Genomic DNA, 22948 nt, shown 5'->3' with positions numbered 1-22948 from the left:
CTCTCTTATTTAAACCACAAGTATTTTAACTTTGGTTCTATCCTAACCCTTACAGTGGCTTCCTTAGTCACTCTTCCTAATCAGACATTAAACTCAGGATGTGTTTGCCCTGGAGTGGGATTGGCTTTGGAAGACTACACTGGAAGAGCAAAGGTGACCTTGGCCACATCACAAACACCAGATAGTAGAACACACCATCTCCTATCTTCTCTCCTATCTTCTCTCACAAATGGGGATGAAACGGTTGAAATGAAGGGCTTTGTTGTAAGCCCTTGTTCAAACCTAGGTTTGAACCGTAAGTCTGCCTTAAAATCTGTCTTTTTTGGGTTTGACTTAATTGCCCGTGACCGAGATGGTTAGCATATTAATCAAGATTCTCCAGAGAAATAGAACCAATGGAAGATAGATAGATGATAGATAGATGATAGATAGATAGATAGATAGATAGATAGGTAGATGATAGATAAATAGATAAAGACATTTATGATAGGAATTGCCATGTCATGAAGAGAGTGAGGGGAGAATCTGAAGTTTCAGGCATAAGGTGAAAGGGAAGAAAGAGATCATTGAGTCTCTACTCAGGTGGGAGGGGTAGTGATTCCTGCCATGTAGGTAGGATGAGGGGTAAGCCCTAGAGAAGAGTTACTTGGTGCTGCCAGCTTAATACAGCCACACAGGCCAGATGATCCAGCTGGGAGGCTGGCTTCAGTTATTGGTAAAAGCTGAGAGAGACAACATAGATAAGACCTGAATGGAAGGTAAACCCCTTGACCCCTGTGGTTACTCCACTTGCAGGCTCATGATTTTTCTCATATGCTTGTTTTAAATCTGCTTCCTGCACAGAGACTCAAGCTGTCAAGGAACTGGACAGGCTAAACACAGAGATGCCTCCTCTCCACAGACTTCTCTTGCCAGCGCCGTTCCCCTTGGTCTCTTTCTCACCTTCATATGCACCTGTGCTGCAGTTCTGTCCACAGCGGACATATACTCATTCAGTTGTTTCTTCCTTTCCTTGCTGTGTTTTCTACCAGACCTGTGAGGATTCTTCTGATTTCTCTAGCTGTCAGCTCTGCTTAACGTTAGAATGAGTTAAGAGAGACCATGAGATAGAACAAAACTTTGAAATAACATGGACATTAAGGGAATTAAGTAACCTAGGCAGGCTTATGAATTTCACATAGCTTGGGACTGACTTATGTACCCCAGAAAAGCAGTCATGTATCAACACCTGCAGGATTTGAAGCTACAGGGGAAATATTTGAAAATTGTTGTGCTCTGATGTTTGAGCACATCTGGGCATGTAACAGAGGGGTTTCTCTGTACCTTCTCTCGGACTCTGGAGAAGTACAAGTGAGATTAGGGATATTGGCCTGGCATTCCAGAGTTGAATCTGGTCCACAGAATAGCAAGTAGCATTTGCCCAAAGATTTCTTAGAATTTGACTGATACACATCTATCTATGCCTTGTTTCAACAACAGATTTTATTGTTCACTAAATCTTGGATCAGGTGTCCTATGTGTGCAGGCTTATTTGTGTAAGTCATTGAGTAAATGGGAGTGGATTCTTCCTCTCATTAGCATGGCCAGTGCAGACCAGAGCAAGCACCTATTGCATATGGACTATTGTTATTATATGCCTGGCTTACCCCCAACCCAAAACCCAACCCCCTAACCACACCCCCTGACACCAATACATTGTACACTCTATAGAGCAAGGACGGATCTCTTTGTACCTCTCTTTACCACATAGTATCCAGCAAACTTGCAACAGAATATATCTTTAAATTGTATTTTCTAAAGATGGCTGCACCAACACATCTCATCTTACTTGCTCTGCTCGCAGTATGATGTTGACCCTACTCCCATTGAGAAGTAGGGTCTTGTTCTTTTCCCTTGAATCTGAGCGGCCCTGTGACTACAAACAAAGTGACACTACATGACTCCTGAAGCTGTTATAAAATGGCAGTACAGCTTCTACATTATCCTCTTTGGATGCTTGCTCTTGAAACCCAGCTACCATGTTGTGAGAAGCCTGAGCCACCATGGAGAGGTAGAGAGGCCACGGGTAAGTGTTCCCAGTGACAGCTCCAGTTGAGGGGTTGAGATCCCAGCTGTGAGCTAATATCAACCTTCAGACATGTAAATCAACAAGCCTTTAATTGATTCCAATTGATTCGCACTCCTGAAAGCACCCTAGTTAGTGCCTCTGAAACAGAGACTGCCTGCTGAACCCTCCTCACATTGCAGACTAATGAGCTAAATAATTGTTTTAAGACTAAGTTTTGGGGTAATTTGTTATGATGCAACTGATACCCCAAATAACACCTATTATTTCCTCTCTGCTGGTATATGTCTTCATGGTCTCATCTTCTCTCCTATCCTGGAACCTAGGCTTCTTAGAGTCTGGAGCTTTTTCAGTCAAAACTTCTAGAATTTTCTTTCATGCCATACTAAATTTCATATTAAGTTCCTGGCTGTTGTCCTTACATGGTCTTAGATATCCAGTCTTCATATGCTTGGTCATCCTATTTCTTTGTCATGCATGCTTACTGTTACCTGTGCTCACCCAAGTCTTACTCATTTTCAAGACTGAGTTAGATCCCATGAAGAATTTCCTGATTCCTTCAGGCAGAAGAGATGTCTCCTCTTCTAAATGCCCATAGAATTAGAGACAAATTTCTCTCATTAGTATTATCATCTTCTGCCTTATGTTACAGTTACTTCTTTACAGAAGTTTCTCCACTTCTAGATTGTAGTGTTTGTCTTTATATCCATTCATATATACAAAAATACTTATGGAATGTTTACTTCTTGCCACACAATGTGCCAAACACAGTGTAAAAAGCAGCAAACAAAGGAAGAAGTGGTCCTACCCTGTTTGGACTTTCAGTCAAGTGAGAGAAACACAAAAAATAAACAAATCCTTGACGATTATTCTTTTCTAGGGGTTTTTAACTAAGTCACTAACATTGAGGATCTAACATGGTACCCCATTTCCCTTGCACTCCTGGGAGGCAACCTGGAAAAACTGGAGATCTGGGTTTGAGTGCCATCAGCCTACTTACTATCTGAGTAGGAGCAAGGGCTTTGATTCTTTATGTATTACTGTCCTCATTGCTCAAATGGAGATACTTTTTTCAGCTGCATAATATTTTTGCTATTATTAATGAAAAATCTCATATAAACTTTGTGCTGAATATATATATATATACTCCTCTTGCTTAATATGCAGCCCCACTTTTTGGCTTATACTCAAGTAAGGAGGCTGACCAACTGACATCTGTTATATGGATCTTGTACTTGTTTTTTTGTTTTGTTTTGTTTTAAAGATTTTATTTATTCGTGAGAGACACACAGAGAGAGGCAGAGACATAGAGGGAGGAGCAGGCTCCCCATGGAAAGCCTGATGAGGGACTCAGTCCCAGGATCCTAGGATCATGACCTGAGCCAAAAGCATACCCTCAACCACTGAGCCACTCAGGTGCCCCTGGACCTTGTATTTCTGTACATAAAGAACCTTTTCAGGTGTGAGGGTGCTGAATTTTAAGCCAACTTTTGGTGCCATCTGGAGAGAAAGGTAGGAGGACCTCACTCTTTGTCACATGACTGACTCCTTACTCATTATGTAAAATTCAGACCTCGTGGCACCTCCTCGGGAAAACTATCACTAAATTGAATCTCCTTGGGTTTTAGGCTTCACAGCACCCTGTATTTCTCCATGACTTTGTCACAACTGCAATCAATTACTTAAAAAAAAACAAAAACAAAAAACAAAAAACAAAAAACCTAGCACTTCTGTTAGACTACAAGCTCAGTAAAGGCAGGGACTAGATCTGTGCCATGATCACCAGCACTAAATAAAGTGTCTGCCATATAGTGTTCAAAGAATATTTATAAAATTAATGAATTGGGGAAGGCTTTACAGTTGTAGCTGGAACCCCAAGAGATAAGTAAGCTCAATAACTATCAATAATTTTTCTTTATCCAATGGCCACTCCCCCAACTACTCTTGGAGACCATTCTCCTTGAGCATTTTTGATCTACCCTCAGAAGATTCTGAGGTCAGAGGGTGGAACCTCACTTTAATGGACTCAGAGGAAGAATGACCAATTTTATTTTGCCAGCTAACAGTTTTTTTCTGAACACCACCTCTAGATTTTTTGTGATGACCTATGGAAGGTATAAGAAGTGAACTTCTTAAAGCCTGATGGTGCAGTCAAACCAGCAAGCTGCTTCCAGCTGAGTCTGTAATAGCAAACCCCAAAAGGTAACTGACAATTTGAGAGAGTTATAGCTGGACTAACTATAGTCCCTGAGACAGTCATGCTATGGGACCATAGCCTTCCAGACACATCAAACCCCAAGACCATTAGAAGTTGAGCAGCTCAGAGAATTTTAACTTAAAAAAAAGTAGGTAACAGCTGTCCTGCCCTGTCATGGGCAGGTAATAGGCCATTCTCCCAAGATACTCTAAAATAGCCTTTTCTAGTCTCTGCTCATAGCCAAAATGGTTGCAATAAAATATCTTCCTCTTCAAAGTATGAGTCCAGATACAGCAGTGTAACAAATAAAAGTAACACTTGGAATCTTTTTGTGAATATTAGCATTAATTATTTCTGTAGAAATATGAGGCTACAGTCCTCATGATCTAGCTAAATAAACACTACAGTCATCACCAAAAATGCAGTTCATGGTACCAGATCTGCTTCCTTGCTCATTAATGGGGCCTGCCAAAGCTTCACAGTATAAAGCTAAGTGTAGTCAGAATTAACATATCTACTGACCTAAGACCCTTAGTACAAGGAAGATTTATTAGAATATTAGACCATAATTTTAATTCAGGTTACTCAACTTCCATAAAAATCTCACATACCTTTTATATTTTAACATGTTGGAAGGGGCTGTCCTTGCATAGGATTAGAAAGATCTGCTGGGGCTAGAAGAGAATTAAAAAGAACTGGTACTTGTCATAGGCTCACTTTCATGTATCTGAAAAATATTGTACAGAAATTGAATAGAGTCTATTACCATTTTGCTCTTGTATTTTTTGTGTGCTAGATCCTGAGAAAATTCATTCAACTCTGCTTCTTTTTTGTTGGAGATGTATAACTGCTATTAACATGAAATAGGGAGGAAAAGCAAGGCTAACGCATCTCATTTTCCCAGAAAAATTTTTTCCTCTGAGATGCAAAAGGCTTTCTCTTCATCTTGCATGCAGAAATATTCTTTTCCAGTTTCTGTGAAGTTTCCTTGCCTAATGAGATCTGAATATTGCACCAACTGGTGGAAACATTTCTTAGTTCCTTAGTCTTATTCTGAAAATGAATACTATTTTTGCTTCCAATAGTCCCGGGTTAGAGAAATATCTTATACTGTTGATATTGAAAATGCACAGATGATACCTTTATAATAAAGTCTTTCATTTAACAAAAATTTAATGAGCACTGCACTAGGCATTGTTGGGATAGAAAATCCAGTGAAGAGAGAACTTCTATTTCCAGCCAAAATTGAAGAACCATAAATACCCTCATGAATAAACCAGAAATATACACAATACAAATCAAACAATGGTTTAAAAACATTAAACATCAGGCAATAATGGACAGTGATTCCTGTGAGATGTGAAATAGATGAAGTGAGACCTACAATTGCTTCATCTTAAAGCCTTGAAAGAATTTCCAGGCTAATGCACAGGTAAGAAGTCAGAAGGAACCTAAATGACTCCCTGTGTTGGGAAAACAAAACTGAAAGTTCAGAAAGTCCAAAGGATTAGAATTCAGAGGATTGTGTACTAGAAATCAGAGAACCCTAAAGATCTAGAGAAGGTGCCCTTTGAGTATTCAGCAGAGTATTAATCTATGCATACCTGTGAAGAAACAAGCTATGATGGAGAAAGATTCATCTGAAAGAAATAAGACTGTTTGTAGTGGTTATACATGGGTAGGACTAGTGCCTATCACCACAGCCAGACTAGAAATCCTTATGACTCACAGAGTATGACACAGAATACACAGTCTGTCTTAAGAGTGGGAAACAATTAGTCCTGGTATGAGCAATGCACTGGTCCTGCTTGATAAATCTTAAAAGAAGACCTGAAATGATAAAGATTTTAAGTAACTTAACTGCATTCCAGAATGAAGCTCAAGAATATTTGTAAGAATACAAAAGTATAAGCATACAACAAGTTAAAATTCAGTGTTTGACATCCAATATAATACTTCTAGATACACAAAGAAACAGGAAAGTAAGACTGTCAATGACAACACTCAGACAAGTGAAACTGATCCAGTAGTGACATAGAGGTTAAAATTTGCAGCCAAAGACATTAAAATATAAGGAATAATTACTGTATATATTTGAAATATTAAAGAAAGAAAAAGAAGACTATAAAACCTAAATCAAACTTTTGTGGATGACAACTACAATGTGGGAGATAAAAAATACACTGGATAGGATTAACCATAGATTAGACACTGCAGAAGAAAATATTAGTGAACTCGAAGATGTAGCAACAGAGCAACAGAAACAATCCAAAATAAAACACGGAAAAATATTAATTTAAAAAAATCAAACAGTGCATTGCGTCCTGTAGAACAACTCCTTATGACCTAACATATGGATAATTAGAATTCCAAAGAGGAGAAGAAAAGTGAAGGATAGAGAAAAATTTTGAAAAAGTAATAGCTAAAACTTTCCCAAACTTGCTGAAAATTGTGAATCCAATATCCAAAATGCTCAATTCCAGACACAGGAAACAAGAAGAAAAAAACCTACACCAAAGCACTTCAATTTCAAAAAATTGCTAAAAATTAGGAATATAGAAAAAAATCTTAAAAGCTGGCAGAGGAAAAAAGACATCATATAGTAAGGAAGAAAGATTAAGATACCAGCATATAAAGCATGTAAGAATATGCCATTTCTCCTGGGAAACAATAAAACCAAAAGACAGTGGAGCAACATCTTTTTCTTTAACATTTTTAATTTATTCACTCATGAGAGATACAGAATGAGAGGCAGAGACATAGGCAGAGGGAGAAGCAGACTCCTCACAGGGAGTCTGATGTGGGACTCAATCCTAGGACCCCAGGGATCATGCTCTGAGCCAAAGGCAGACACTCAACCACTGAGCCACCCAGGCATCCCATGAAGCAACATCTTTAAAGTACTGAGAAAAAAAAATGAACTGAAAAAATCTTGAAAGACAAAAAAGAATTCTATAGCCAGCAAAATATCACTCAGAAGTGAAAGTGAAAGACTTTTCCAGACAAATGAAAGTGGAAATAATTTATCTCTAACAAGGAATGCTAAACAACATCCTTAAGACAGAAGGAAAATTATACCAAATGGAAATACAAATCTACATAAAGAAATGAAGAGTCCTGGGAATGGTAACTACAAGGATAAATATAGTCTGTTTAATTTTTGTGATCTCTTTAAAAAGGTAATTGACTCTTCAAATAACATTGAACATAGAGTGGAGTTCTAATACTCATACAAATCAAATGTGTCACATTAACAGCACAGAGCCTGGGAGGAAAAAATTAGAAGTATAATTATTTAGGACTTTTATACTATAATAAAGGTAGTTCATTTTCACTTGATCATACTTGAATAAGTTAAAGCTGTATACTATAAACACTAAGAAATTAGAAAAAGAAGTTTCAGTTAACACAAATGGAAAAAAATAAGAGTAAAGGGAAATCAGTGTCTTAGAAAACATATACTACACAGATGAATAAAAAATAGTTCTAGCTTTTATGTTTAGATATTAATTTTTGTTTATGATGTGAAATTAATTGAAAAAAGTTACTTTCCCATCGGTACATTTTTGAAAATCAATTGACCATGTGTTTGTGAGTCTATAATTGGACTCTCTAATCTGTTCCATTGATATATTTGATATCTCTGTGCAAATGTGGCATAAAATATGCATTCTTTTTTTCAAAGATTTTATTTATTTATTCATAAGAGACACACAGAGAGAGGCAGAGACACAGGCAGAGGGAGAAGTAGGCTCCATGCAGGGAGCCCAATATGGGACTCAATCCTAGGACCCCGGGGATCACGACTTGAGCCAAAGGCAGATGCTCAACCACTGAGCCACCCAGATGTCCCCAAAATATGCCATTCTTAATCACAGTGGCTTTATATTAAGTTTTGAAATGACTTATTGTGGATCTTCCTGCTCTATTCTTTTATTCTTTTTTCTTTGTTTTGACTATTCTACCTCCTTCATTTTTCCAAGTCACTTTTAGAATTAGCTTGTAAATTTCTTCAAAAACAATTCCTTCTGAGATTTTTATTGTAATTGTTTCAAATCTATAGATCTATAATTCTTCTATAGGAAGAATTGACATCATGAACATTATTTTGTCTTCCAATCAATGAATGTGATATATCTGACCACTTCTTTAGAATATCTTTAAATATTTAAATATTTAGAAATTCTCAGCAATGCTTTATAATTTTCAGTATAGATATCTTGCTATCCATGGGGATCCCTGGGTGGCTCAGTGGTTTAGCGCCTGCCTTTGGCCCAGGGCATAATCCTGGAGTCCCAGGATCGAGTCCCACGTCAGGCTCCCGGCATGGAGCCTGCTTCTCCCTCTGCCTGTGTCTCTGCCTCTCTCTCTCTGTCTACATCTATCATGAATAAATAAATATAATCTAAAAAAAAAGATATCTTGCTATCTTTTACTAAATTTATTGTTAAGAATTTTAAATTTGATGATAGTTGTTTTTTCCTAAAGTTTCATTTTCCAATTACTATTTGTATTATAGATTCAATTAATTTTAGTATATTAATCCTGTATCCTGCTAATTTAGAATTAAGATGCTTTGGGTGGAAAACTCTATGCTATATATGATAATGCACTTTCATGAATTCAAGCACTTACTGCATGCCTCATATATGCCAGAAATGTCCTGGATTATTTTCTGATGGAAATTTGATGATTGAGTTATTGCTTAGGGCCATTTTACCTGTCTTACTTTTTCTACCCACTTAATTCTGAGTTAGTATTATAGCATTATGTTCTATAATATAATTTCATGATATAACTTATTTTTAAAAATTATATAAGTAGAATTTGGACTAAACCATGAGGCCTAGATACCAGTCCATGATGTTAGTGGTCTATTTTGTTTTTTAATAGAGCTATAATTCTAGTTTAAGTTTACTCTAATTATTTTATTCTACCTTTTTGATGATTTTATAAATTTTGCTTATATTTTTGGATAAATATACTGCAGTGTAGTAGTAAGAGAATTGAATGTTGAGGCTCTAACTGACTCAGATACTTTGTGTAGTTAGTGATTCTTTCTTTGGATATAAAACACAAGTATTTCTTAGATAAGACACAGATAGAAGGCCTGATCTTTCTGCCCCTCCTTGATGAGTTATTCTGAAATGATTAACAGAGATGAAGTAAAAAATAAGGAGGTTTTCAGTCTACAATTCCAGATACAGCTTTTCATGTCAGTAGTAGCTCCCAGGATGTGGCAATCCCAACTGTTTTGTATAGGATCAGATACTAGATGCCCTAATAGTATCCTTGAGGCATTTTGCCTCAAACATCTTCTTTGTGTCAGCAGTTGGACAGCTCCAAATTATGGCCTTGACCAACCAACCTCAGCACCACTCAGAGAAGCCATTTCATAACGGGGTACATACCGATCCTCTTTTTTCTTTTTTTTTTTTTTGAGAGAAATCTACAATGAGATATAAACACTGAGGTTCATTAAACACCATAAATATATAAAATCAAAACAAACATCGCAAAATGTAATACCTACAATATATAATGCCCACAAAATACAGTATGTATAATTTTGTATTCTACTTAATTCTTAAACAAGAACCACAACCACCTTAATTGGTTTCATGACTAATGAGGTACAAATTGCCATCTTAAAAAATATTACTCTAGAAGTAGCAACTATATGGAGACATAATCTTTAATAAAAGAGTTTAAGAATTAAACAAATTTCAGGTTTAGAGGAATGAATAATTCCCAACAATTTGAATATGAGGATCCCATATATTTATATATGAAACCTAATCAGAGATTCTTATAATAGAAAATAACACAGTTAAAAATGATATCCTAATGATTTCTGCACCACTGCCAGACATTTTTGGTAGCATTTTGTTTATTTCAGCATACATCTCCATATAATCACACCTCCCCAAAATTATTTACTTATTACACTGATACACAAAAGAACATGACTGGATATTTTTTAGCTTACTAGAGCATATGTTCTGCTTTTTCTTTTTTTTATCTCATGGAAAAAAATGACTTTGATTTAGGTTTTTGGAATTACATGCATCTGGATTTAGATGCACTGAGGTAAGTGCATGTGCATACACACACACACACACACACACACACACACATCCCTTTGTTGTCTGCTTTCAGCTACCAACAACTCAGCTCCCCAGCTTGATATATTATTCCCAATTCTAACTCAAGAGTTAGGTCAGAGGATGATGCCAGAGTCCCACATGTAAAAAACTACCCACGAAAATGTTTTTGGGAAGGCTACTTGTGTAGCTTGGCAAGTCCAACATGGGCAGCATCTCCTCCAGTAGCAGCACAGATCTCAAATCTCAAGTGAGAACTCAGGAAGCCCCTGACTTGTGTTGGTGGTCAAGTTGTGTGAAAAATATGAAATCTTAAAAACTAGACTGACAGCAGCACAATGAGATTCATAGACTATGAAAGGCAGAATTATATCTCCCATTTTGCTCCAGAGCATAAGATCACTGAAAGGACACGCACATCGCTGACCGGTGGAATCATCTACTGTTTCCATTAGGATTATGTTTGCCCCAACTAACAACACTATAAAACAAAAATACTCCAATGGCGTAAGCATGTAGAAGCTCATTTGCTCCATGCAATAAGGTACGTAGACAGTCTAGAACAGCTTTTGCCGGCTCACCTATGCAACCAGAGACCTGGTCTTTAACTCTTCCTTCCACTATCCATAGCATATTGGCCTTTATCTACATTCTTATAGCTTCATGAGATCAAGATGACTGCTCAGACTTCGTATGCACATTTTTGGCAGTAAAGGTGTAGGACAAAAAAGCTGAGAGGAAAAGTAACTTCTCTCACAGAGGCTGCACAGGAAGCCCTCACTAGAGACTTTCACAGACATCTTATTGGCCAGGAATGGCCATTTCCTTGCTGGTAGAGAAAATGTAAAATCAAGTATTTTTAGTGGGCATATTGGTACCCTGCATTAAAATAAGTAAAACGGAAATTAACAGATGACTCTCTTTCTCTCTCTCCCTCTCTATTTTTTTCTCTGAGTGCATGAGTTCATGCACTGAGTTCAATTAAATACACTCCATGTATGACATGAGTCCACTATAATTCATTTACGAATACTAGAGAAGAAAATTTGGGAGGGAATTAAAATTTATTGAATATCTCAAATGTGTTAGGCATGTTGTTAGGCTGTGTGTGTGTATACATACAGATACACACATTTTATATATGTGATATATAAAATAAATATATTACCCTATGTATATTTTCTTATATATAATATATTATCCTTTATCACCCATTGTCCTATTATATATTACTTATATATATAATCCTAAAAAATCCTATAATAAAGGTATCATAAATATTGCTTATGTCTATGCTACAGATTAAGAAAATGATGCTCAGAAAGATTAAGGAGGTTGCCTACAGCCTCAGCCTCTTAGAGCAAAATTAGAGTTAGGATTCAGACATAATTCTGTCCATAGCCTATGCTGCCTCACATTGATAAGATAAAACAGGCAAGAAAAAATATGCATGCAGTGTTTAGTAGTCTGCACAAAATTTTAAAGTGATTATTACTGAGACACTCAAGTCACCAGAACAATATATTCAGCCAGAAAATAGTCTCTTGTGCCCAGTAGTTCATATGTAAATTTTGAGTACCTTCCAAGTCCAGTTCTAATGTGACAGGGGCTTGGAGAACCTGTTGCCAAGCAAGCAGCAGGGCTACATTTTTTACTCAACTGACTAGCTGTTCTGATGTCATTTAGGAATAGCCTGAGGGTAAATGCATCTTCTTGCTCCTGTTTCCTGAATCCCAGATGAACAGGGTTTTGTCAGAACCCCACGTCAGGCACAGCTTTGGCACAAATCCCAGAGCCACCATGTGGCCACCACAATGCTCAAACTCTTTCCATTCTGGCATAGTGAAAGCCAGATCTGTTCTGAATTGGAAAAGAGAGTGTGACATTGTTCCCAGAGGAGGAGATGGTGGAAATAAAATAAATTTCACTGTTATTATCAAAATATAGCTTGCATATTTCATTAGTAGGGAATTTAGGAGCATTTCAGGTATTGTTTATTAACATGGCTCTGGGATCATTTTCACCATATTCCACCTTCGACAGGGCATGCATAGAATAACAGGGTTTTCTGCATAATGTACAACTGTTTAAAGCTGTGTTATCTCTGAGGAAAATGAGATTTTCATCTACTAAAAAAAATACAATAAGAAATGGATTTGTTTAAAATTGGATTGAGTTCAACACAGATATGCAAAACTACTGCTAGAATATTTGCATCTTGCCTCCTTTAAGAAAGTAACCAGGATGAGATCTCACAGTCATTTGAAAAACGGAAACTGTCTTCTCATTATTACCTAGTTACTGGTACACTGCTTCTACTACCTCTAATGATCAATTCTCATGGCAGCATCATACACTGTTTCTTCAAGTGGGAGGGAAAATGACAATCATCATTCTGCCTGCGGCTAATGCCTGTTGAGACCAATCCCTTTTGGGGAAGTGGGGGAACTGATAATAATTCCCTCTGTGATTTTCTCCAGGGCTGGGCAATATCTACACCCAAGGCCAAATAGGGAAACTTGTATTTGTAGTCACAAGTAGAAAGTTTGGCAACAAATATAGGTGGCCAGTAAACCCCCAATCCTACTTTTGAGGCTCTGAAAATCATCCGAATGAACAGAAAATCATTAACCATGGACTTTTCTGCCAATATAAGAAATACAAGAGAAGCTAGGATTTGCTCTTCATGTTGTGTGGGTGTGCCATTTTATTCTGTGCTCCCCTCGCTCAGGGAAAATGCAGGAAGTAAGGATTTTTTACAGATCCCCAACTTAGTATTTTTCAAGGCACTTAACATGCTTTTCTTTACCCTCACAGGAGATAGGTATTATTATTTTCATTGCACAGAAGAGGAAACTGAAGTTGTCAGTGGTAAAGAAACTTCTGGGGATCCCTGGGTGGCGCAGCGGTTTGGCGCCTGCCTTTGGCCCAGGGCACGATCCTGGAGACCCGGGATTGAATTCCACATCGGGCTCCCGGTGCATGGAGACTGCTTCTCCCTCTGCCTGTGTCTCTGCCTCTCTCTCTCTCTCTCTCACTGCGTGCCTATCATAAATAAAAAAAAAATTAAGAAACTTCTGCATGGTCTCAAGATAATAAATAACAAGCCAAAATATGAACACATATCAGACTAGTTCCAAAAACCATTTTCTTTTTCTGTATCATGTTCAGAGATGGGAAAAACTAGTTGTGAGAAATGAAAGGTGACATTCCCATGGCAGAGCATATTCTACATTGGGGGCCTCATATTCTAGAAGGGGAATGGAGAAGCTGAAGGTCATTTTGAAGAAGGGTGACTTGGAATGGAGAGGCGTCTGGACATTATGACATAAGGAAAAGTCAGAGAAAGATAGGAAATGAAGAAGACTTGATCAAGGATCTTAATGAACATTCTCAGTGTAAGAAGGGCTTACACCGGGCAGAAGGATTGCCCACATCCCCAGGACCAATGTATAGCTGTTAGAGGAAAACATAATCCACCATAGGAAAGGATTTGTTGTAATTTGATAATAGTTCCAAAGCTGAATAGTCCATATCATATGGTGTTGACCCAGAGGCTTAACCTCCTGAATCTAAGAGGCTGAAAAGGGAACTTCTGCGCTGGGTAGAACATAGAATGAGGTGCCCTCCATGGAAGCTCCCACCATTTTTCTTTGATTCTGTGATCATAACTCTATGTGAGTTAAAAGTCGTGCATGACTTTTGCTTCTAGTGTAGAAACATTATTGGCATAGTCATTGTGGAGCAAACAAAGATGATAATGAGAAGTGAGCAGCAAGAGGAACAGGAGTAAAAAAATGATTTAGTCAAGAAGAAGCCAAGTCAGAAATAGGATTTCTGACCATGTTCCCCTTCTTACATCAGATATTCTTGAAAATAAAGAATCAAGTTTATAAATCTGTACTTGTAGATCAAAGGGGAAACAAGGAAAGAAGGGAAATGGCAAGATTAGAAAATTAGATTGGGCAATTAGATTATAAAACTGAAAGCAGTCAGGGGGAAATTTAAGGGCTTTTGGAGCTTAGTGATCATGTCTTATTCTTCTACTTGCCCAGTACATCCTCTACCACCTATTCTTGGCACACAGAACTTATTATATATTTGTTGGAACTCTCAGAAGGGGGATAAACCTTAATAAAAGACAGAATTCAGAAAAATGGAGAGACATGAAAGGAAATTGCATGCATTGTGCAAAAGGAAATATTTTATTCCATGCACACTCTACCCATTGTGGAAGTTAACAAATGCCTGCCTGAATATGAGCTGATCATGTGCCTAGAAAAGAAGATGCTATGTATTCTTTTGCTGATACAGAGAAATGTGAAAGATGTAGAGGCAAACCAGCATATCTAAAACCAGCATATCTGCTGTCTGAAAGAAATGGCATAGGGTAGAAGTATGGCTTTTTTGTTGAATCAGACCCAATACTGGGAATGCCATTCATAGACCCCATTGACTGGGCTGAAAAATCAGGAAATTCCTTAAGGATAAGTTTCCACGTATTGCCTGTGTGAGCCTACCATAGTGATCTGTGCTGATTGAGCTAGGGGCAGATTTCTTTTTTTTCTTTTTAAAGTTTTTATTTTAATTCCAGTTAGTTAACATATAGTGTAGTATCAGTTTCAATACTGTGATTCAATACTTCCATACATCACCGGGTGCTCATCACTGCAAGTGCCCTTAAGCCAGAGGCTTCTATCTATGCTTTATTCAGAATCATATTAGAGGTCTGTCAGCATAGACATTTTTTACTGGTGATTTGCCAAATAGATTAGCTTTAGGATTGTCAGATTCAGCAAATGAAAATACAGGACTCCCAGTTAAATTTGAATTTCAGATACATCATTTTTTAGCATAGCATGTCACAAATATTGCATGGGTCATATTTATATAAACATATAGTTACTGTTTATCAGAAATTCAAATTTAATTGGGTATATTGTATTTCATCTGGCATGCCTCATCAGATTGGAGCTCAAGACAGAAAGTTTCACAGTAACAGAAAAATAGGAATTCTAGAACAAGAGACACAGCTGAACAAATGGATGGAATTCATGAGTAGGAAGCAATAGTCGGCTACTGCTGGAGGAACCAAAAATGCTCCAAGCACTAGAGCTGCCACTGTGTGAAGAGGATGCTGTGGTACCCCTGATAACATCCCAGTTCCTCATGAAGTCTAACCATGTCCTGCTAAGACAGCTGCCCAGTCTACTGCTCCATGACTTCAAGTAATAAGCCCCCAGTATCTGGGAGAATTAGTGTATTTCTATTATTGACAGGATATAACTGATAGAATATAACTCTTAGAGACACTGTTACTTACCTCCTCAATATTCATCCCCCCCTTTTTCCTTACCGTCAAAACCCTGACTTCAATTGGGACAGTAATATGCTGATATGATCTAAATCAAGCTCGACAACCTGGTTCCCTGTTCCACAGCCTCTCCCAGACAAAAAGGGCAGGTGTTGCCGGCTTGGTCCCTCTCACGACCCTCTGCCCACCTCAAGGAGGAACTGATGGGAAAAACTGCAGCAGCCTTCAGGCCACCGTGATGCAGCAAGCACAAACAGTCAAAGCTAACATTCTAAATGAGAGCATCATTGAGCAGCTGACGCAGCACCAGCAACCACCTCCTAACAGTTATATATCTTTTTATATAAGGAAAACAAATCCTCATTTGCTTATGCCACCATTAATTGAGGTTTCTGTTACTTGCAGCCGTATCCAGTCCTAACTAATAAATCAACCAAAGGAATCATCTTAGAATCTGCTGAAACTATCATACTTCAAGTTCCATTACAAAGCATGACAAATAAGAAGATAGGATTACCTCCCAATATGCCATGATTATTCGTCACTTCATAAATCTTTTTAGAATTGTTCCTACACATAATTCCTTCTTATTCTTCTCTACTTACCTGAACTCTTTCATTAAATATTATCTCTTTTCTGAGAGATTCTCTTATCTTTGCCCACATTGATCCTCTTTCTATTCTGACAGTATTTATAGTCTGAAACTTGAAACACTTATGTAATGCTTGGAGAATGCAGCCCTCCCTTGCTTTACAGCTTAATTTTTGTGCTGCTATGTATGGAACCTATCCTTTTATTGAATGGTAAACTTCTGGAAGGTAAACACTATGCTCTTATTTTTGTGTTTTAGTGTCTAACACAATATTTTCTAGGTAAAAATACTAAGGGAGTCTTGACAATGCCACTAATAATGTTGTCAAAGAATATTTGGCGGGATTTGGTAAGACCCCTGGCCATGATTCTAGAGTATAGGCTGTACTAGATAGGTGTAGCCATGGCCTGAAAGAGAACCAAGGAAGGCAGAAGTAAGCAGCTATGTGACTTTGGCAAGTTACTTAACATCCCTGAACCTTCTCTTCTACAAAATAGAGTCTCACTATAAAGATGAGAAATGATGTTGGTAAGTGCATTCCCCTGTGCCGGTCACATAAAAAACATTAGAATCATTAAAATTCAGCCTTAGTCTCCTAATATGTATGCTAGCCAAATTAAAAAATCTTTTGGCGGCATTGAGAAAGGATAAAATTCCATATTTTGCTCAACAAAATGGATGGGAATGGGAGAAGGATAGTACATTTAAAACACACTGGACTGGTAAACAAGAGATGTACTTCTAAGTCTAATCCCGTGGCTAACTGGCTGTGTGATCTTGGGTAGGTCACTTAACTGGTTTGAAATTCAGTTTTCTATTCGTATAATGTGGATAATGGGACTCGATTTGCCTGCTTTGTGGAGATATTACAAAAATCATGTGAAATAATGTATGAAAATGTATTTTGAGAAATACAAACCATTATATTAACTGCAGGGTGGAAGAGAGAATCTATTGATTCAAAAATCATCAATAGATGCAAATTTATTCATAGCTTGAAAAATCTTGTTCAAATTTCAAACTCACATTGAATGATTTAGCAAAACTCCAGCACTTAAGAAAGTGTTCAGCGACAGAACGAGCTAGACTTTAATTAAATGGAACCGAGATGAAATTAAAACAGAAAACTCATTTCCCTTGAATGAAATGCAAATGCATTTAAACACACCAAATAGTAGTACTATTTCATTTTTTAAGGAACACTTGTGAAAAACATTAGCCACACTGAGAAGAACTGTCAAGACTTCAAACCTACAGTGTTAGACTGGAAGAGACCGGGGCACCAATTCTACCTGGTATGGACATTACACACCATAGTGAGCTCTCACATTCATGCTCTGTGTGACTCAAGATCATTAATACAGACTCAAGGTCAAGGACTACAAACTTCCCATCAGTACTGTCTATCACTTTATTTCCAATAATGTTTGGAGGTATGATCATGCATTTTTGTTTATTTGGTGGGTTGGTTAAGGTAGGGAAGGATGTGCAGTTGAAAAAAAAAAACATGCAAAACTAGGTATGTTTGAAAAGGGTCTCATTTCCACCTCGGGTCAGCAGACCTCCCTGGAGAAGTCTTTACAATGACAGGAGTCTATACCAATGCCAATGCATTTGACATTTCTCTTCTGAGATGATCATTCCACCTTCTTGATCGAATTCTCCCTCATTTCCCCATCTGGAAGGAATTGCTTGGTCTTTTAAGCTACTGGAGCAGATCTAATCTATGCTAACCATCCATAAACTCTTCATTCTCTTGTAGTGAAGTATTTGTGTGTATGCAGTATGGCCCATAGTGGATTATGAACTCTTAAATGGCCTGCTAAATATGTTTTCACAACCTAACTCCAAGGGTTTCTAGGCCAATATCTTTAATAAAGGAAGCAAATGATAAGTACACTGGGTGATAGTTATGCAACCAAGCCTCTACTTTTGCTAGAGCTCTAACCAGTGGCTATTAGTCTAAGGCTCATTGACTCCCACAAGGTCAATGAGTGATCTTTCACAGTATTCATGAATACGAGGTCTGTCCTTTGCTGTCTACCCATCTGTCACTATCATCTATTTATCTGTCTACTTATGTTAATTGGTCTGGTGAGATGAATGATCTCTGACTTTCATCAGAATCTCAAAAAGACTTAAGAATCATTGCATTCCATCCACATTCATATTGTAGACTTTCCTCCAGTAGTTCCTGACTTTGCCTGAACATTCAGACAGCTTTTAAAATATATAGCTATTGCTTCACGCGTTATTATATCTTTGATGGAGGGTAAAGCATAAGCACAGGTGCTTTTTGAAATTCCCTAGAAGATTCTCATGTGTAAACAAAGTTGATCCTCAATCTTTAGTCACTGGGTATTGGAACTCTCTGAGGCTGGACTGCTACCCTGACCCCTATTCTGTGGAAGTCCTGATCATTCCTACAGGTAGTAATTTTCTAGGGCTTGTTCTTAATTCAGCCCTTAATCCATGACTTTTGTGCCTCAGACTCCAAAATACTCCCTTAGGTCATTTAAAATTTCTGTCACTATACTCAGTGCTCTCTTATCCTTTTAATTCTAGCAGGGAACATGGCACATTTAAAAAATATCATCTGTGTACCTAGAAGGAAGAAACATGAACTGTAGTGTTCAAGGGAACATGTCCCTATATGGACATGTGTAAGCACAAAATGACCTTGGACCCCCCCAAAAAATGACCTTGGAATGGGTAGCTGTAGTGATAATTATATCAGTCCCTCTAGCTTTTTGTCCTTTGGGGTTTGCTTTCCATGATTTGCCAGGAGACCCAGAGTTTGATTGCGCTCTCCCATTCCCCTTATGTTAAGAATCGACAGCATTTGGAACAGAAACAGGTTTCTGAGACATTGTCAGATCTCTTCTGGGGATTTTTTGTGACTAGAGTGTTTATCTCCATTTGCCATTTCCTGTAATTAGGCAGCATATCACACATCGGATTCTTTGAAGGACAATTATTCATTGTGTGTATCATACAGACTCTTTGCTTCTCTGCCTTTCTGAGGCAACCTCTTTGGACATTTCACTCCCTATTAGCAATTCTGCCGAAGTGTGATATGTAGAAAAAGCAGAAAAAGAGACTTAAATCTAAGTGTTGTTGTTTTCTCACATCTTTGCTCAGGATCAGGAAGGTGAAGAAGTCAGATTTCATAGCTCAGGTTTGTTTTACAATCCCTGGTGGATGTCTATTCAAGACATTCCAGTCCAAAATATACAGATATTTTGAAAGGTTAGCTCACTTCTTAAATGTCTTCTTAAACTATTTTTTTCTTCATTTACTGAAAGTGGCAGGTGATTTTAACTTCTACTTTTAGTTCCCCTGAATAATTCTTCTGATGCTAAGCATCCCAATACCAGTGACAGCTTGTATGTGGCCAGGATGAACTGACCAACATAAAAAAACTCCCAGAGAGAAAAAGCAGGACATTTCAAGGTCCCACATATTAGGAGGAAGAATCACACAAGCAGAGGCTGACAAGTGAGTGGCTAATGGAAAATGTGACCAAAAATATGTCTGACCAGAGAAAGTCACAGAGCTAGTAGAAGTTCCTGTATTTATGAGGTGAGTTGCTAGTTCTGATAGAGCACCCACAGGGTGCCAAGTGTTGGGAAATCAGCCTCAGTGGGATATGTAATCATGAAAGAACAGCATGACAGGAACAATGACTAGCAGCCTTTATAATCAGTGTGGACCAAAGTCATGGGGAGAGTGGATCCTGCATCATTATGAAATAAACAGATCCTAGAGGCAAAATTATTAATATTTAGGAAACTAGAGCTCATTGGTGAAGCATCTCATTGGTGAAGCATGTTGGCCTTTCCATCACTCTTTCTTCTGGGGACATTAACTTATACTGCTAAGGCTTTAGGGGAGAACTATGGGATAGCAATATAAGATGTGGGCTTAAGATTCAGTCAAAGATTCAATTCTGCCACCTATTAGCTATGTGATTTTGATATTTTTTAAACTTCTATAAGTCTGGCACAAATAAGTATTGATCTCTATTAACTCCCATTAATAATAATAACATTGTTATTATTATAGCAATCATCAATATATATTCAGCATACAGTGTTATCCTAGGCACTGAGTTTGCCAATGGACCTAGCTCCTGAAATCTGAGAATAGCCTAGCCAAGTGAGAAGACTAAGTTTTCATGACATAAAGACCTTAACTCTAGTCTGAGCCCTACTGATTGTCCTTTTATGACTTGGGAAAAGTTATCTTTGCCATTTTATTTTATTTTTTATTAAAAAAAGGATTTTTAGAATTTATTTATTTATTTAGAGAGAGCACATGAGCAGGGGGAAGGGTAGAGGGAAAGGGACAGAGGAAATCCTCAAGCAGACTCCACACTGACTGTAGAGCCTGACATGGGGCTCAATCCCAGAACCCTAAGATCATGACCTGAGCCGAGATCAAGAGTTGGATGCTTAACTAACTGTGCCACCCAGGCACCCCATATCTTTCCATTTTAAACTGCAGTTTCCTCATTTTAAAAATGGAAGTAATAATGGCTACCTAAAAGTTTTATAAGAATGAAATAACGGTATCACATGCTGCATTGTTAGTAAATGTCTGGTGTGTAATGGGTTCAGAGAGTAATCATAGCTCTTTCCACCCCCTGCCATCCCCCAGCCACTGAATGACAAGGTTTATATTGACAGTGGCAAGGCACAGTCTGACCCAAGCATAAGCATTGAGCAAATGCACAGATTAAGATTGAATGCACATGCTTGGTCAGGTAGTGGAATTAGAGTGGAACAGTGAGTGATGAAACCAGCATTGAAGTTGACACCATGGACACGGAAGGTTCAAGAAACATTCTCTACAGTAGGAAAGATTATTTTAACCAACATCGTAGGAAAGCATAGGGGAAGGTTAATTTCTGTAGGCTTCCAGAGACCTTACAAAGGGCTAAGAGCTAATCATCTTGTGAATATACTTGGTCTGGGATGTTCATAAGATATAGCTATTTTATAATACTTAGTACTAAAAGCCTGTGCAGAGGTCCAATGGATGGAAAAGACATTTTATTGCTGTTGTTCTAAATATAACCATCAGAAAATTAATAGGTTGGCTCTCTTAAGTTGACCTTTTCATAAAAGTGTATATCTTGTTTATTTAAGTAGCATCTGCTGTCTTCGTTATAGTTAGTGCTAGGAAATGGCATTGATTGAGAATTGAAATGAACTCACCAAGAAACTCTGTATTTGTATTTGCTTTTTCCTCAAGATTAATTTTTAAAATCAACATCTCTTTTTCTGATGGGCCGACAGTCTCTAACAAGAACAGTTAAATAAACAAATCATTAGGCTGAGAACAGACGTGCCACCACAGGTCCAATCGCCCAATTTAACTGATCACTGATGGATCTTAGTCATGACATATGACTTCCAATTTTCCAGAAAGCAAAATGTCTGCACTGTTTTGTCAATTATTGTAAAGAGTGGCAGCTTACAAATATGTTAAATCAAAAAAAAGAAAGAAAAAGTTGTAACATGTCACTGGCGCTTGTTTTCTGAGATCTGTTCTCTTTTCTTTGTCAATAACGTATTTCTGTTGGGTTATATAAATACAGCATGTTGCTGTAATCAGTATCTGCTCTGTATGAACATGCTTTTAGGAGCAGGCAGTGGCTGTAATACTCGTTATTCAAACCTCCAATTTTTCTTCTATTGAATAACAGCTTTTATTTGTAGCCTTAGTGTTGATTCCATTCCAACCTCTTTTCTCAAGATGGAGGAGGATGAGCCCCTAGGGTCCTTCTACTGCTTTGCTAGCTAGGAATTATTTTCTAGTAATGTAAGCAGGAGGTGCTTTTTCTCCAGGGTGAAGCATTAAATCCCAACACATGCCTTCCTGGGGCCTTAACCGAGTTCGGAGTGCTCTTGCTGAATCAATTTTGGGCAGGGAATCAGCTTTCTCTGTATTTAGCAGATGTGCCTGGCACATGACAGGGAAAATCAGATTTTCCAAGGGTGTTGGCAATATTATTCTGCAAACCTTAGTTAAGAGGTATGATAGAGGTGAGATAAAGGGCCTCAATTTATTTCTTAGACAAACTGTCTAAAGGAGAAATAGGTTTGGAATGTAGGAGGCAATTGTCCCCTCTTGGCTGCTTTGCTAATTTAAACAAAAAAATGGCCTTACCAAAATACTTTTATAATGGAGGCAATACTCAAGAATGATCAAATAGTATCTCCCATCTACTCATGATGGAAAAATAAAAATATTAAACTCTGTCCTGTTATGGAGTATATTTTAGAAAAACACCTCCCTTTCTGAGTAAGGGCCAAAGCTAACTTGTAGGGTGTTTTGTAAAATGTATCAACAGGTGTGAGAAGTTGATGTTGGACTTCCTGGGTATGGATTGTACACTTAATCTATAAATAATCAGGAGAATGATAATAGCTATTATTCTTCAAATAGTTGCTGTATGTCAGTTTCTGGCTAAGCCATTGGCATATGTAACTCAGTTATTCCTGCCAGCTACACTATGAAGTAGGTGTAACCCCTTTATTCTAGGTGATGAATGTAATGATTCAGGTAACTTGCAGAAGGTCCTACAGTTAAAAAAAAAAAGTGATAGAGACAATGATTGAATCCAAATCTGATGCCAAATTTTGTACTCTAAGCCTATGATGGCTACATT

General features: G+C 37.7%; 1 long non-coding RNA gene across 1 annotated transcript in view; it reads right to left on the bottom strand.

Annotated features, from left to right (window-relative positions):
* The window catches only part of LOC112671382 (uncharacterized), a 35906-nt gene that overhangs the window by 5484 nt on the left and 7474 nt on the right, over nt 1-22948 (bottom strand). The window contains exons 3-4 of the long non-coding RNA XR_003143586.3: nt 4874-4936; nt 943-1069 (exon numbers count right to left, since the gene is read on the bottom strand). This is a non-coding gene — a long non-coding RNA (uncharacterized LOC112671382). The remainder of the gene's footprint in view (nt 1-942; nt 1070-4873; nt 4937-22948) is intronic.

This window comes from Canis lupus, chromosome 5, assembly GCF_003254725.2.
Source record: "Canis lupus dingo isolate Sandy chromosome 5, ASM325472v2, whole genome shotgun sequence".
Classification (NCBI taxonomy): Eukaryota; Metazoa; Chordata; class Mammalia; order Carnivora; family Canidae; genus Canis; species Canis lupus.
Note: the sequence above shows the minus strand (reverse complement) of the source record. Positions and strands in the feature narration are given on the sequence as shown.